Source organism: Mandrillus leucophaeus, unplaced genomic scaffold, assembly GCF_000951045.1.
Source record: "Mandrillus leucophaeus isolate KB7577 unplaced genomic scaffold, Mleu.le_1.0 Scaffold190, whole genome shotgun sequence".
Classification (NCBI taxonomy): domain Eukaryota; kingdom Metazoa; phylum Chordata; class Mammalia; order Primates; family Cercopithecidae; genus Mandrillus; species Mandrillus leucophaeus.
In genome coordinates, this window is record NW_012101921.1 from 1,979,194 (window position 1) to 1,994,810 (window position 15,617).

Here is a 15,617-nt window from a genome sequence, read left to right on the forward strand (position 1 = left end):
ACAATACCTGTCCTGCTAAGACACGCTATCCATCATACATAAATCTCCACCAAAGTGTGTTTCTGTGAAAAATTACAGGCAATTACTACAAATAACCCTTATCTTCTTCAACTCCTTTTGGCATAATTCAATATTCAACCCAAATACATGACTTAAGTGCATTGTAGTGTCTGCAGTGTAGCCTGAGGTACTGTCTTGCAAGGAGCTCTGTCCCGCTAGTGTGAGTTTGTAGAGACAGACTCTAAAACCTCAGAAAGAAGCAACATAGGAGACCCCATTACTTAAAAAAAAACAAACACAAGAACCTCAGGAAGAAACAGTTTTGATATTATGTCATTGTGGTAGGCTTCTGTTTCTTAAACCTTTAGAGATGAAGAACTGAGACCATTCAACACACAAGAGAAGACAGAATGGCCGGACGCCTGAAATCCCAGCACTTTGGGAGGCCAAGGTGGGTGGATTACCTGAGGTCAGGAGTTCGAGACAAGCCCGACCAACATGGTGAAACCCCGACTCTACTAAAAATACAAAATTAGCTGGGCGTGGTGGCACGTGCCTGTAATCCCAGATACTCGGGAGGCTTAGGCAGGAGAATAGCTTGAACCCGGAATGTGAAGGTTACAGTGAGCCAAGATGGCGCCACTGCACTCCAGACTGGGCAACAAGAGCAGAACTCCGTCTCAAAAAAAAAAAAAAAAAAAGAGAGAGAGAGAGAAGACAGAATGGTATTATGGTATTATGACCCCCCAAATACCCAGGCCCATTCACCATCGGCCCAAAGCCAGTTCCGCCCCACTCCACACCCTCATCTACTTCCCTCATGTCCTATTTTGAAATAAATCTCAGATTGTGCATTTATCCCAGAGTCCTTTCTCACCCGCCCTGCCTGGCAAGTCAACTAATGTGCACAAAGGAGGCACGAAATGTGCATGGCTTCAGTCTGAGTCTCCTGAGACAGGTCACTTGTAGCCAGGATGATGCAATGTCCTGGAGTCAGGATGGGATGACATATTAACCTGGATGTGGCTGTAAGCCCATGGAGCCCATTAATTCATTCATCATGCAACAAAGCTCATGAGTGAGTGCCTACTGTATGTCAGGCCACAGAGAGGTGTATAAAGATAAATTAAAGATAGAACTTAAGCATAGTTATGTAAGATGTTATCAGCTGGGTGCAGTGGCTGACACCTGTAATCCCAGCACTTTGGGAGGACGAGGCAGGCAGATCAAGAGGTCAGGAGATGGAGACCATCCTGGCTAACATGGTGAAACCCTGTCTCTACTAAAAATACAAAAAATTAGCCAGGCATAGTGGCAGACACCTGTAGTCCCAGCTACTCAGGAGGCTGAGGTGGGAGAATGGTGTGAAGCTGGGAGGCAGAGCTTGCAGTGAGCCGAGATCGCATCACTGCACTCCAGCCTGGGCAACAGAGCAAGACCCCATCTCAAAAAAAAAAAGATGTTATCACTGGGGAAACCAGATGAAGGGTAAAACCGAACTCTCTGTGCTGTTTTTGCAACTTCTTGTGAGTGTAAAACTATTTCAAGCCAGGCAAAGTGGCTCACATCTGTAATCCCAGCACTTTGGGAGGCTGAGATGGGAGGACTTCTTGAAGCCAGGAGTACGAGACCAGCATGGACAACATAGCGAGACCCCCATCTCTACAAAAAAAAAATAGCAGGCATGATAGCGCATGCCTGTAGCCCTAGCTACTCAGGAGGTGGGAGAATTGCCTGTACCCAGGAGTTTGAGGCTGCAGTGAGTCATGATTGTACCACTGCATTCCAGCCTGGGCAACAAAGCAAGACTCTGTCTCTAAATATAAATAGGCAAATTAATTAATTAATAATTGTTCAATCATTTCAAAATAAAAGGATTTTAAAAAGAAGATAAAACAGACTGAAAATTTGCAACCCAGCAAAGGGTAAGATATACCCTCCCTAACAACAAACCTATCCTTAAAAACTCAAAAATAGAATGTAGAAAGTAATAAAAGCTATAATTGATGTGTGTTAAGTTCAGAAGAAGATAAGTTTTTCTTCATCTGGGAGATGACGGAAGGCTTCTTTGAGAAAGTGGCAATTTAATTTGGCATGAAAGACCAGCACAAGCAAAATCAGGAAAGTGCCAGATACCTGATGAAGTGAAAACAATTACATTTAAAAAGTTAACAAAACAAAACACGGATGTGAGCAGATGCCCTACATAGATTAAACAGGTGCGCGACACTGGGCCAGTGCCCAGTGTTTTAGGCTTCCCCTAAATGGAACGGCAAGTGAAGAAAACAAAAGGCACCTCAAAATATCTTACTACAAAAAATGGCCCCTCTGACTAGTCCTTTGATTTTCTTAACTGATAAAAAGGTAGACATCATCTTCTAGGAGCTAATTTACACAAAGAATTTCATCCATCCCATGTATCAGTGTTCATGTTCATTACCCTCTAATAGAGGGCTTGGGCTGCTTTTCCCTTAGCTCCGAACCCGCTCCGTGGACAAACCAGAGGTATTTCTGTGTGTGCCTTGCCTGAGGCTCTTGAGAGTCAGAGACATCATCTCTTTCTGACTGACCCAGAAATCAGGATGCGCTTCTCTTCACCAGAGCCAGGGAGTGTGTTTTCAGAAGACTGCCCTGCTGTAGGGGATGTATGCACACAGGCAAAGGGATCAAAAATCTGTGGTTCTGACACTCGCTGCTAAAAACTTTCCAGAGATGACAGCAGCAGAAACTCAGGCCTGACATCACCTGTGGTCCCCAGCCCCACACTCTCCACTCTGGGTGGGCCCCCTTAATCTTCAGGTGCCACAATCCCTTCCTGCACCTTCACCACTACCCCAGCGTACATGTATTTGCTTAAATAATGCTACAAGAAGATCAATCTCAATAATCTGTTCCTATTCCATATATGACTACCATGTGGGTTCTATTCCTTTTTTATTTAACTGGCCATTCATTAGTAAAAGAATTATGAGACTGGAAAGGATATCAAGATCTACCTCTTCAAACAAGATCATCTTACAAAAAGTGGTAACAATGCTTTTATTTAAGAGTATTTTACCATTTTTGCTTCAAGATAGTTTTTGTCTACAGAACAACTTGGGAAGATGAATATCAACAAATGACATTTTTAATTTTTTGAGGTTTCAATATTTTATTCAAGTTTTATTTTAAGTGATGTTAATTACAGCACTTGAAGGGGAGGATCTAATTCCACACAATATGACTCTAAAATGTACCCATTAAACTGCTAAAAAATAAATTGAGTGGTGAGAATGCAACAGAAGTCCAATTTAGATTCTAAGTGTTGTCACCATGTGATTACAATCACACAACCTCTCCCCAGCTTATAGCTAGAGCTCCTGGAAGCTATTTCATACTCTGGTGCAAGGGCCAAAAAGCACAACACAAGAAGGAATTCAGTACTGAATTACTGGCTTCATCAGATCCACCCTCTCCACCCCAAAATGGTACAACAGAAGCAGCTGTCACGCCCTGCAGACCTTTTGGTATAAGAGAGGTGATGAAGGACTGGGATGGAAACAGGTCATGAAGATCTGTCTAAAAAGGTCCCTTAACCGGGTGCGGTGGCTCACGCCTGTAATCCCAGCACTTTGGATCACTTGAGGTCAGGAGTTGGAGAATAGCCTGGTCAACATGTTTAAACCCCGTCTCTACTACAAATACAAAAATTAGCAGGGCATGGTGGCATGTGCCTGTAATCCTAGCTACTGGAGAGGCTGAGGCACAAGAATCACTTGAACCCAGGAGGCGGAGGTTGCAGTGAGTTGAGAGCACAGCACTGCACTCCAGCCTGGGCGACAGAGTGAGACTCTGTCTCAAAAATAAATAAATAAATAAAATAAAATAAAAAAGTCTTTGTCAGGTGAATTTGTACACACCATGATGCAATGAGCCTCTCATCAACTGGGGTTAGGAAACCAAGGTTCAATTATCAGAAAGTTACAGTTTCATTCATTTATTCAATACAAATTTACAAAGTGCCTATACATAATCAGCTTCCACTTGCAGCCATTTCTAGATTTTTTTAAAGCCTGGCATCTCTAGAAGGGCTACCAAATTCCCCCCAAGTCTACAGCTAAAAGGACCTTTTTTGGAATTGGGTTTCTTCTGTATCTCTGAAAAGGTAGCACTCTTTTTGAATCATCTTTAACCTGGAGGTCTAGCATGAAATTTAGCAATACTTGCATCTCAGATATATGTTAAAAGATACATTAAATTCTGAAGGTAGCTATACTGCAAAATAGTTAAAATTAAACAACTGTACAGTATTCGTTTGTGCTTGAAATTCTAGTCCTAAACCAAGCTCATGGCCACCAGCATGGACGTTCTTGCCATCCAGTTGAGCTGACAGCATCAGCTTCATACTTGGCTTTATGATCTGAGTCTATCCTAAACCTGTCAGGCTAGGGTTGTACACTTTAACCAAGAAGCAGGCATCAGGGTCCATCTGATACTTGCCTGCTGTTCTGAAGTGAGTGTTACTGTTTCCTGATGTCCAGGCAAGCTTAACAGCAGTCTCCAACTTCTTATTCACCTCTGGGAAACAGAGGTGCCAAAATCTGCCCTGTCATTCACATAAGTATGAAGCTGTAATTCATCAGTCTTGTAGCCAAGAGTAAAGTTCCTCTGGGTCTCTTAAAACTCTGCAGTCTCAAAATTCATCCAGTAGCCAGCCAGTCAGCCCTCATAACCCAGCACTAGAGCACCCCAGATTGAAGGTCCAGCGATGTCAAAATCCACAGTGCAACCCAGGTTGATATGCTCCTGCCTATAGCGGGTTTCGATTTTAGCATTTTTCTCCCCCCAGCGTTAGGTGAGAAGTGATGAATCGAAGGTCAGCTTCAGTCCACATGCAAGCTGATCCTCCATGCAATCTCGGTGCCCAGTGTGTGGTGTTTCATTTCTCCGTAATCGTCAGGTCATATCTGGTCCATCTGTACTTGGTTCACAGGCTGCCAGTCACCTTGGTGGCCTCAGTGTTGGGCTGAGCCTGAGTTTGTAAATTCCAATCCATTCTCAGATTTTGTTTTCAAATCAAGTTTTACTAAGCCAAATCCATAGCCCTTGGTGAACACATCCCTGGCAGATTTGCCAAGTTCAGCGTACGTGGGAGGCATAACCATCTTCTGCTCAGAGGCGGTGGCAGCGGGCTCAGTGGTGGCGGCGGGCTTGGTGGTGGCTGCAGCGGGGGCTGCCTCAACAAATGACATTTTTGAAAAGTAAAGTAGTTCATGCTGATATCATTATTTGCTATTTCCTAACCACAGGTAACTAATTTGTCCAGTGCTCAACTCAGATTATTTTTACTTAACTAGGTACTCACTGCAAACATCAGGACAATGATACTTCTACGCTCAAAAAGTTTCCAATATGTACATTAAAACAAGTTGCCCAGGTTGGTCTAGAACTGCTGGCCTCAAGTGATCCACCTGCCTTGGCCTCCCAAAGTGCTCGGATTACAGACCATGAGCCACTGAGCCCAGCCAAAACAAAAGATTTAATCAAAGTAGGGATATTTCAAAGTATCTAGCCTATAAGGTCTTCCTGAAACAATAAGCTAAGTGTTTTAATCTATAGCCATGAATACAAAAACATTCGCAGTATTAAAAGCAGCAATACTCAAATAATCCGAGTACTGAGGTATTGCTGACTCCTAACTCTCCACAGATAAGAGCTAAAATTCATGAGTTATCATCCAAGGCTTCAGATCTGCCACTCTCCGCCTTGTACCATCTGCTCCAACTAATGGAAAGTAACACAGTTCCCAGTCTTCTCACGCCTCTTGCCTTTGCACATCTACCCTCCCCTTCTTGGCCAACATCAACCAGGCCTTCAAGTCTGAGCTCAAGCATCACCACCCCAGGGAATCCTTATCTTAGGTCCACTAGCATGGCTGAGTTTCTCCCTGGTGTTCCTACAGCAGCCAGTGCTTATCTCTAGCAGTGCACATAGCACATCATATAGTGGTTGTACATTTAGCTGTCTGTCTCTCCAGCTAGGAAGCAAGAGGGGCTGTGTGTCTTTAAAAAAACAAAAACAAAACAAAACAACAACAAAACACTATATTGCCTAATCATGGCACTTAAGAGGTACTCAGAAAACATGTTGTTGGACTAAATTAATGGTACAATAAATTTTATCGTTAGAGAGTTCAACTGTTTTATCAGTCTAATGGAATATTTAGGACAAAATGATATATTTGGTGTATTGATTTAAAAAATAACAATTAGAGATAACGCATTACTATCCTTACTTCATACCACACACAAAAATTAATGAGAATGAGTGCAGTACTAAATGTAAAAGTGAAAACTTTAAGATTTTATTTTTTTAAGAGTATTTAATTTCTTTCCTTTTTCCTTCCTTCCCTCCTTCCTTCCTTTCTTCCTTCCTTTCTTCGTTCCTTCCTTCCTTCTTTCTTTCTTTCTTTTTTTTGAAACAGGGTTTGGCTCTGTTGCTCAGGCTGGAGTGCAGTGGCACGATCACGGCTCACTGCAGCCTCTACCTCCCAGGCTCAGGTGATCCTCCCACTTTAGTCTCCCAAGTAGCTGGGAATACAGGTGTGCACCACCACACCCAATCAGTTTTTGTATTTTTAGTGGAGATGGGATTTCGCCATGTTGCCCAGGGTGGTCTTGAACTCCTGGACTCAGGTGATCCACCCACCTCAGCCTCCCAAAGTGCTGGGATTACAGGAGTGAGCCATTGTGCTCAACCTATAAAGATTTTAGAAGAAAACATAGGAGTAATGTTTGTGACTAAGAAAGTAGGCAAACTTTTTTATATACAGCACAAAAAGTAGTAATCATGAAGGAAAATACTGATAAATTAGACTTCACCAAAATTTAAAACTTTAGTATAGTAAAAGACACCACTAAGAAAATGAATAGGCAGGCCGGGCGCAGTGGCTCAAGCCTGTAATCCCAGCACTTTGGGAGGCCGAGGCGGGTGGATCACGAAATCAGGAGATCAAGACCATCCTGGCTAACATGGTGAAACCCCGTCTCTACTAAAAATACAAAAAACTAGCCGGGCGTGGTGGCGGGCGCCTGTAGTCCCAGCTACTCGGGAGGCTGAGGCGGGAGAATGGCGTGAACCCGGGAGGTGGAGCTTGCAGTGAGCCGAGATCGCGCCACTGCACTCCAGCCTGGGCGACAGAGCGAGACTCCGCCTCAAAAAGAAAAAAAAAAAAAAAAGAAAATGAATAGGCAAACCAGAAATTAGAGGAAAATATTCACAACATATTTATCTGACAAAGGACTAGTATCCAGATTGTACAAAGAACTCCTAAAACTCAATAGCAAAAAAACTCATTTTTTAAAAAAATAGGCTATGTGGACAAACATTTCACATAATAAATTATGTAAAAAGCCAATAAGCTAATGAAAACGATGATCAACTCTTTGCCATCAGAGAAATTAAAACCACAATGAGATATTACTACACTCCAGACAGAATAACTAAAATTTGCAAAACCAGTAACACCGAGTTTGTGAAGTAACTGAAACCGTATATAGTCATACACCACATAAAGACATTTCTGTCAACAATGGATTGTATGTATGACAGTAGTTCCATGAGATTATAATACTGCATTTTTACTATACCTTTTCTCTGTTTAGGTATGTTTAAATACACAAATAGGCCAGGCACAATGGCTCACACCTGTAATCCCAACACCTTGGGAGGCCGAGATAGGCAGATCATCTGAGGTCAGGAGTTCGAGACCAGCCTGGTCAACATGGTGAAACCCTGTCTCTAACAAAAATACAAAAATTAGTCAGGCATGGTGGTGCCTGCCTGTAATCCCAGCTACTCGGGAAGCTGAGGCAGAAGAATCGTTTGAAATCAGGAGGCAAAGGTTGCAGTAAGCCAAGATCGTGTGTCACTGCACTCCAGCCTCAGTGACAGAGACTCTGTTTCAAAAAAAAAAAGAAATGCAATACACAAGTATTTACCACTGTGTTATAACTGCCTACAGTATTCAGTAGATTCTGCATAAGTGCGTGGCCTAGGAGCAACAGGCTACACCATACAACCTAAGTGGTGAGGTATGTAGCAGGCAGTACCATCTAGGTTTGTATGAGGATGCTCTACGATGTTCACAGAGCAAGGAAATCTCCTAAGCATCTCCCGACGTTACACAACTGTATACTCTTGGTGGGACTACAGAATGGTAAATTGGTACAAAAGTTAATTGTGGTTTTTGCCATGAGGATTAGTAGCAAAAACCGCAAATACTTTTCCCTTTTTTTCTGAGGCGGAGTCTCGCTCTGTCACCCAAGCTGGAGTGCAGTGGTGCGATCTCTGCTCACTGCAACCTCCGCCACCTGGGTTCAAGTGATTCTCCTGCCTCAGCCTCCCTAGTAGCTGGGATTACAGGCACCCACCACCACATCTGGCTAATTTTTGTATTTTTAGTAGAGACAGAGTTTCAACATGTTGACTGGGCTGGTCTCCAACTCCTGACCTCAGGTGATCCGCCTGCCTCGGCCTCCTAAGGTGCTGAGATTACAGGCATAAGCCACTGCGCCCAGCCAAAAACAGACCTTTTATAAAAACATAAAAATACATTAAACCACTCTGTGAAGATAAATGCGAAAATTTAGGTGAAATGGAAAATTTTCCAGAAAAATGAATCAGACCAAAATTTGCAGTTTTTGAATAACTGGAAAAACTGAATGGTCCTAAAATCATGAAAAAAATTGAATCTACACTTTGACATCTATTCACCAAAAGATGCACACCAGGTCCAGATGATTTTACAGGCAAGTTCTATCAAATACCAAGCATGCATAACCCCTATTTTATATAACACTATCCCAAATAATTAAAAAAGCAGTCACCAGCTCATTTTAAAAAGTCAGTGAAAGGCCAGGCACAGCAGCTCACACCTGTAATCCCAGCACTTTGGGAGGCCAAGGTGGGCGGATAACTTGAGGTCAGGAGTGCAAGACCAGCCTGGCCAACATGGTGAAAACCAGTCTCTACTAAAAATACAAAAATGAGCCAGGCATGGTGGCGCATGCCTGTAATCCCAGCTACTCGGGAGGCTAAGGCAGAAGAATTGCTTGAATCCAGGAGGTGGAGGTTACAGTGAACTGAAATCGTGCCACTGCACTCCAGCCTGGGTGACAGAGTGAGACTCTGTTTCAAAAAAAAAAAAAAAGTTAGCGAAATCATGGCCAGGTGTGAAGGCTGTAATCTCAGCACTTTGGGAGGCCAAGGCAGGCAGACTGCTTGAGCCCAGGAGTTCAAGACCAGCCTGGACAACATAGCTAAACTCTTGTCTCTTCAAAAAATATAAAAATTAGCCAGGCATGGTAGCATGCACCTGTAGCCTAGCTACTGGGGAGCTAAGGTGGGAGGATCACCTGAGCCTAGAGAGGTTGATGCTGCAGTGAGCCATTATCATGCCACTGCACACCAGCCTGGGTGACAGAATGAGACCCTGTCTCAAAAAATAAATAAATAAATAAATAAGTTACTGAAATCTTGATACCAAACCCAGACAGTATAAGAGAGAAAAACTGTAGGCCAATCTCACTTAGAAACACAGATGCAAAAATTCTACATAAATTAGCAAATGTGATCCAAAAATGCATTTTAAAATAAAAATAAAAAGACAAGAATGCCAGCTGTCACCATTTCTCATCAGTACAATTCTAGAGGGTTTAACCACTGCAGCAAGACAAAAGTATTATAAAGGTTGCAAAGACCGTCTTTATTTCCAGATAGTATCACTGTTTACAGTACAACAAAAACAGACCCTTTGAATTATTAGAATAAATGAAAAGTATAGGTGCTCTTTGACATACAATGAAGTTAAATTCCAATAAACTCATCATAAAATCAAAAAATCTTAAATTGAACCATCATAAATTAGGAACAGTCTATACTGCTACAAGTAAGATGAAGGTACAAAATCAACTATACAGCTATATCAGCAAAAGGCAGAAATTGTAATTTTTATAAAGGATATAATTAGCAATAGCAACACAAGTTGTAAGGCACCTAGATATAAATCTAACAAAAGATATAAGATAATTTTTAGATGAAAATAATAAAACTTTATTGAAAGACATTAAAGAATAGTAGAGTAAGTGGAATTATATACTATGTTCATGGATAATAAAACTAAATAATGTAAAAATGCCAACTCTCAGGCTGGGCACAGTGTCTCACGCCTGTAATATCAGCACTTTGGGAGGCTGAGGTGGATGGATCACGAGGTCAGGAGTTCAACACCAACCTGGCCAAGATGGTGAAACCCCGTCTCTACTAAAAATACAAAAAAAAAAAAAAAAAAAAGCTGGGCGTGGTAGCAGATGCCTGTAATCTCAACTACTTGGGAGGCTGAGACAGAGAATTGCTTGAACCTGGGAGGTGGAGGTTTCAGTGAGCCAACATTGTGCCACTGCACTACAGCCTGGGCGACAGAGTGAGATCCATCTCAAAAAAACAAAAAAGCCAACTCTCCAAATTAATCCATAAATTTAATGCAAAAAATTTTAGTGTAATGTGATCAAAATTCCCAAGAAGGGTTTTCATGGAAAATAATAAGCTGATTATATTTCAGTAATTAAGACAGTATAGTGTTGATGCTGGAATTAATAAGATGGTGGGCTGGGCCCGGTGGCTCACACCTGTAATCCCAGCACCCTGGCAAGCCGAGCCGGCTGGATCACCTGAGGTCAGGAGTTGGAGACTAGCCTGACCAACATGGGGAAACCCCGTCTCTACTGAAAATACAAAAATTAGCCAGGCGTGGTGGTGCGCACCTGTAATCCCATTCACTCAGGAGGCTGAGGCAGAAGAATCACTTGAACCCAGGAGGCAGAGGTTGCAGTGAGCCAAGATCGCGCCATTGCACTCCAGCCTGGGTAACAAAGCAAGACTCTGTCTCAAAAAAAAAAAAAAAAAAAAAAAACAAAACAGGATAGTGGACCTAGAAGTAGATCCGCATGCCCAGAGAAACAAGATATATGGCAAATGAGGCTCTTCAGATTAGTGAAGTACATACTGGACTATTCTGTAGTGCTGAGGAAAGTGTTATCCACATGAATAAAATTAAATTCCTCACATAATAATTATAGGTGGACTAAAGACTCAATTTGAAATGTAAAAGTTAATTATTTATAAATATATTTAAAACTTTAACGAAAACATGAAAGAATCTTTATGATCTTGGAGACAATATCGGATGTTTTCTCAGATAAGTTAAAAATCACACCAATCATAAAGAAAACAATTGATAAATTTGTCTGTTAAAATGTACAGCTTCTTCCTTTAGCTGCCTGACTGCTGCCATCATGGGTTGCATGCATGCTCCCAGGAAGGGCCTGTCCCAGTTGGCTCTGCCCTATCTCTGCAGCATCACCACTTGGCTGAAGCTGACATCTGATGAAATGAAGGAGACTTACAAACTGGCCAACAAGGCCTGACTCCTTCACAAATCAGTGTGATCCGGAGAGACTCACATGGTGTTGCACAAGTACGTTTTGTGACAGGCAATAAAATCTTAAGAATTCTTAAGTCCAAAGGACTTGCTCCTCATCTCCCTGAAGATCTCTACCATTTAATTAAGAAAGCAGTCACTGTTCAAAAGCATCTTGAGAGGAACAGAAAGGATAAGGATGCTAAATTCTGATTCTGAGTTTGATTCACCATTTGGCTTGATATTATAAGACAAAGCGAGTCCTCCCTCCCAATTGGAAATATGAGTCATCTACAGCCTCTGTCCTCGTCGCATAAATTTGTCTATGTACTCAAGCAATAAAATAACTGTTTAAATTTTTTTTAAATGTACAGATTCTATAAGCCTCAAAACACCATAAACAAAGTAAAAATACCAGCCACAGTCAGAAGGATACTTGCAGTCAGGCATGGTAGCTCATGCCTGTAATCCAGACACTTCGAGGTCAGTACAGGAGGACTGCAGGAGTTCGAGACCAGCCTGGGCAACACAGTAAGACCCTGTTTCTACAGATATTTTAAAATAAATAAATAAAAGAAGATACCTGCAATGTACAATCAGTACCTAGGATGTATAATCAACCATTAAGAAAAAGGAAAGTCAGGATCAGGCGTGGTGGCTCACAACTGTAATCCCAGCACTTTGGGAGGCTGAGGCAGGCAGATGGCTTGAGCCCAGGAGTTTGAAACCAGCCTGGGGAACATAGTGGGACCCTGTCTCTACAAAAAAAAATACAAAAATTAGCCAGGCGTGGTTGCGTATGTCTGTAGTCCCAGGTACTCAGGAGGTTGACGTGGGAGGCTGAGGCTGCAGTGAGCCATGGTCACGTCACTGCACTCCAGCCTGGGCAACAGAACAAGACCTTGTCTCAAAACAAAAAAAAAAAGTGGGAGGGGGCCAGGTAGGGTGGCTCTCACACCTGTAATCCCAGCGCTTTGGGAGGCAAAAGTGGAAGGATCGCTTGAGGATCGAGACCAGCCTGGGCAACACAGTGAGATCCTAACTCTACAAAAAATGTTTAAATTAGCCAGGAGTGGTGGTAAATGCCTGTAGCACCAGCTACTTGGAAAGCTGAGGCTAGAGGATCACTTGAGCCCAGGGCTTCAAGGCTGCAGTGCGCTATGATCGTGCCACTGCACTTCAGTCTGGGCAACAGAGTGAGACTGTCTCAAAAAAATGTATATATATATATGTATATATATACACACACAAACACACACATTAACACACAAATTTGGACACAAATGTTTATAGCAGTCATAATAATCAAAAAGTAAAAACAATACAAATATTCAACTGATGAATGGGTAAACAAAATGTTATATAACCATACAATATATTATCCAATCATAAAAGGAATGAAATACCACATGGATGAATCTTGATAATAAACTAAGTGAAAGTAGCCAGACACAAAAGGATCCATGTTGTATAACTGTATTCATATGAAATGTCCAGAATAGGCAAAGCCATGGAGATAGAGAGCAGATGGTTGTCAGGGTATGCGAGGAGGGGGAACAGGGTATGACTACTAACAAGTAGGTTTCTTTTTGGGGTGATGAAAATGTTCTGGAATACTGATGATAGTTGTACAATGTAGTGCAATCATAAAAGCCACCAAATTGCATACTTGAAATGGTAAATTTTGTTATGTGAATTATATCTCGAATTTTAAAAAAGGAATAGACAATACAAACAACATGCAGACAAATGTTTTTAAACATTATGCTGATCAAATGAAGCCAGACATGAGGCTGGGTGCAGTGGCTCATGCTTGTAATCCTAGCACTTTGGGAGACTGAGGTGGGAGAATTGCTTTAGTCCAGGAGGTTGAGGCTGCAGTAAGCCATGACTGCACCACTGCACTCCAGCCTAAGTGACACAGCAAGACCCTGTATTTCAAAAAAAAAAAAAAGAAAAAGAAAAAGAAAAAAGAAAAAGAAAGAAAGAAAAAAGAAAAAAGCAAGATATATTTCATATCTACCAGATTAGCAAAGTGTTAAAGTCTGACGACATGTAGAAATGGCAAGGATGTTGAGCAACAGGACTTCTACTCACTACTGTTAAGAATATAATTCAGATCACGAGGTCAGGAGATCGAGACCGTCCTGGCTAACACGGTGAAACCCCGTCTCTACTAAAAAATACAAAAAATTAGCCGGGCGCGGTGGCGGGCGCCTGTAGTCCCAGCTACTCGGGAGGCTGAGGCAGGAGAATGGCGCGAACCCGGGAGGCGGAGCTTGCAGTGAGCCGAGATGGTGCCACTGCACTCCAGCCTGGGCGACAGAGTGAAGACTCCGCCTCAAAAAAAAAAAAAAAAAGAACTACTCTGGAGAGCTATTTAGCAACATCGAGGAGAGATGTGCATACTTTTCAATACAGCAACTCCAATCCTAGGTAGATGCATTAAAGAAAGTCTCCAACATGTGCACTGAGACACAAACAAAACTATCCATTGCAGCACTACAGTAATAGCAAAATTTCTATGAACAAAAGAACAAATAAATCAATGCCTACTACATTACAGTTAAAATGCAAGGGCTACAGCCATAGAAATCAAACATGAACATGAAGTTGAACTAAAAAGGCAAGCTGCGGACTCCACTGATTACACCATTTATAAAAACAGTTTATGTAAAACAATGCTATATTTTGAGTACATAATCATATATTAAATGTATTTTTAAGTATATGGGAATAACATCAAAGTCAAGAGAGTGCCACTTTCTGTGGAAAATGAAGGGATTTCACTGGGAAAGAGGTACTCAGTACCTTGAGTACCAGGAGTCCTTTTGAGACAAGGACTCATGCTGTCGCCCAGGCTGGAGTGCACTGGCACGATCTCAGCCTACTGCAACCTCTGCCTCTTGGGTTCCCGCGATTCTCCCACCTCAGCCTCCCCAGTAGCTGGGACTACAGGCATGTGCCAAAACGCCCAGCTAATTTTTGTATTTTTTGGTAAAGACAGAGTTTTACCATGTTGCCCAGGCTGGTCTCAAACTATTGACCTCGGGTGATCCACCCGCCTCGGCCTCCCAAAGTGCTGGGATTACAGACTCAAAGATATTTTTTGAGACGGAGTCTTGCTCTGTCGCTGAGGATGGAGTGGAGTGGCGCAATCTCGGCTCACTGCAAGCTTCGCTTCCTGGGTTCACTCCATTCTCCTGCCTCAGCCTCCCGAGTAGCTGGGACTACAGGCGCCCACCACTACGCCTAGCTAATTTTTTTGTATTTTTTAGTAGAGACGGGGTTTCACCGTGTTAGCCAGGATGGTCTCCATCTCCTGACCTCTTGATCTGCCCACCTCGGCCTCCCAAAGTGCTTGATTACAGGTGTTAGCCACCACGCCCGGCCCTCAGTGATATTTGTAATGTTCTGTTTCTTGAATTGGGTAGTGGGTAAACAGGTGTTCATTGTGTTATCATCTATTGTTTTTTATATGCCTGAAAGACTTTATAATGACTTTTATGTGTAATTTCCTCTTCTACCTTTGTAAAGCATGTGTTGGGTTTTTTTTGTTTTTTTTTTTGTTGTTGTTGTTTTGAGACAGAGTCTTACTCTGTGTCTCACTCTGTCTCCCAGGCTGGAGTTCAATGGCGCGACTTCAGCTCACCGCAACCCCAGCCTCCCAGGTTCAAGTGATTCTCCTGCCTCAGCCTCTTGAGTAGCTGGGACTACAGGCACGCACCACCATGCCTGACTAATTTTTGTATTTTTAGTAAAGATAGGTTTTCACCACGTTGGCCAGGCTGGTCTCTAACTCCTGACCTCAAGTGATCTGCCTGCCTCAGCCTCCCAAAGTGCTGGGATTACAGGAGTGAGCCAGCATGCCTGGCTATAAAGCATATGTTTGCTTTATTTCACAGATTGATTTGTTCTGCTTCTTAGGTTTTTGATAGATGTAGTCAAGAAAAACACATTTTGATTGGCATAAGGAATTCAGTTTTTAAATGTTTAAATTTTGCTTTATTTTCAACACTTATATTAGAAAAAAAATCTTCAGAGCATTTGCTGTAATGGCTTAGCACCAACATTTAAATAAATTATTCAGGTTAGGCCAGGCGCGGTGGCTCATACCTGTAATCCCACCACTTTGGGAGGCAGAGGCGGCTGGATCACT

At 42.3% G+C, this 15,617-nt stretch overlaps 1 protein-coding gene and 1 pseudogene across 1 annotated transcript in view; both read right to left on the minus strand.

Annotated features, from left to right (window-relative positions):
• LOC105538367 overlaps window positions 1–5,144 on the minus strand; it is a 14,905-nt pseudogene extending 9,761 nt beyond the window's left edge.
• KCNG3 (potassium channel, voltage gated modifier subfamily G, member 3) overlaps window positions 1–15,617 on the minus strand; it is a 68,628-nt gene that overhangs the window by 23,185 nt on the left and 29,826 nt on the right. The window lies entirely within an intron of this gene.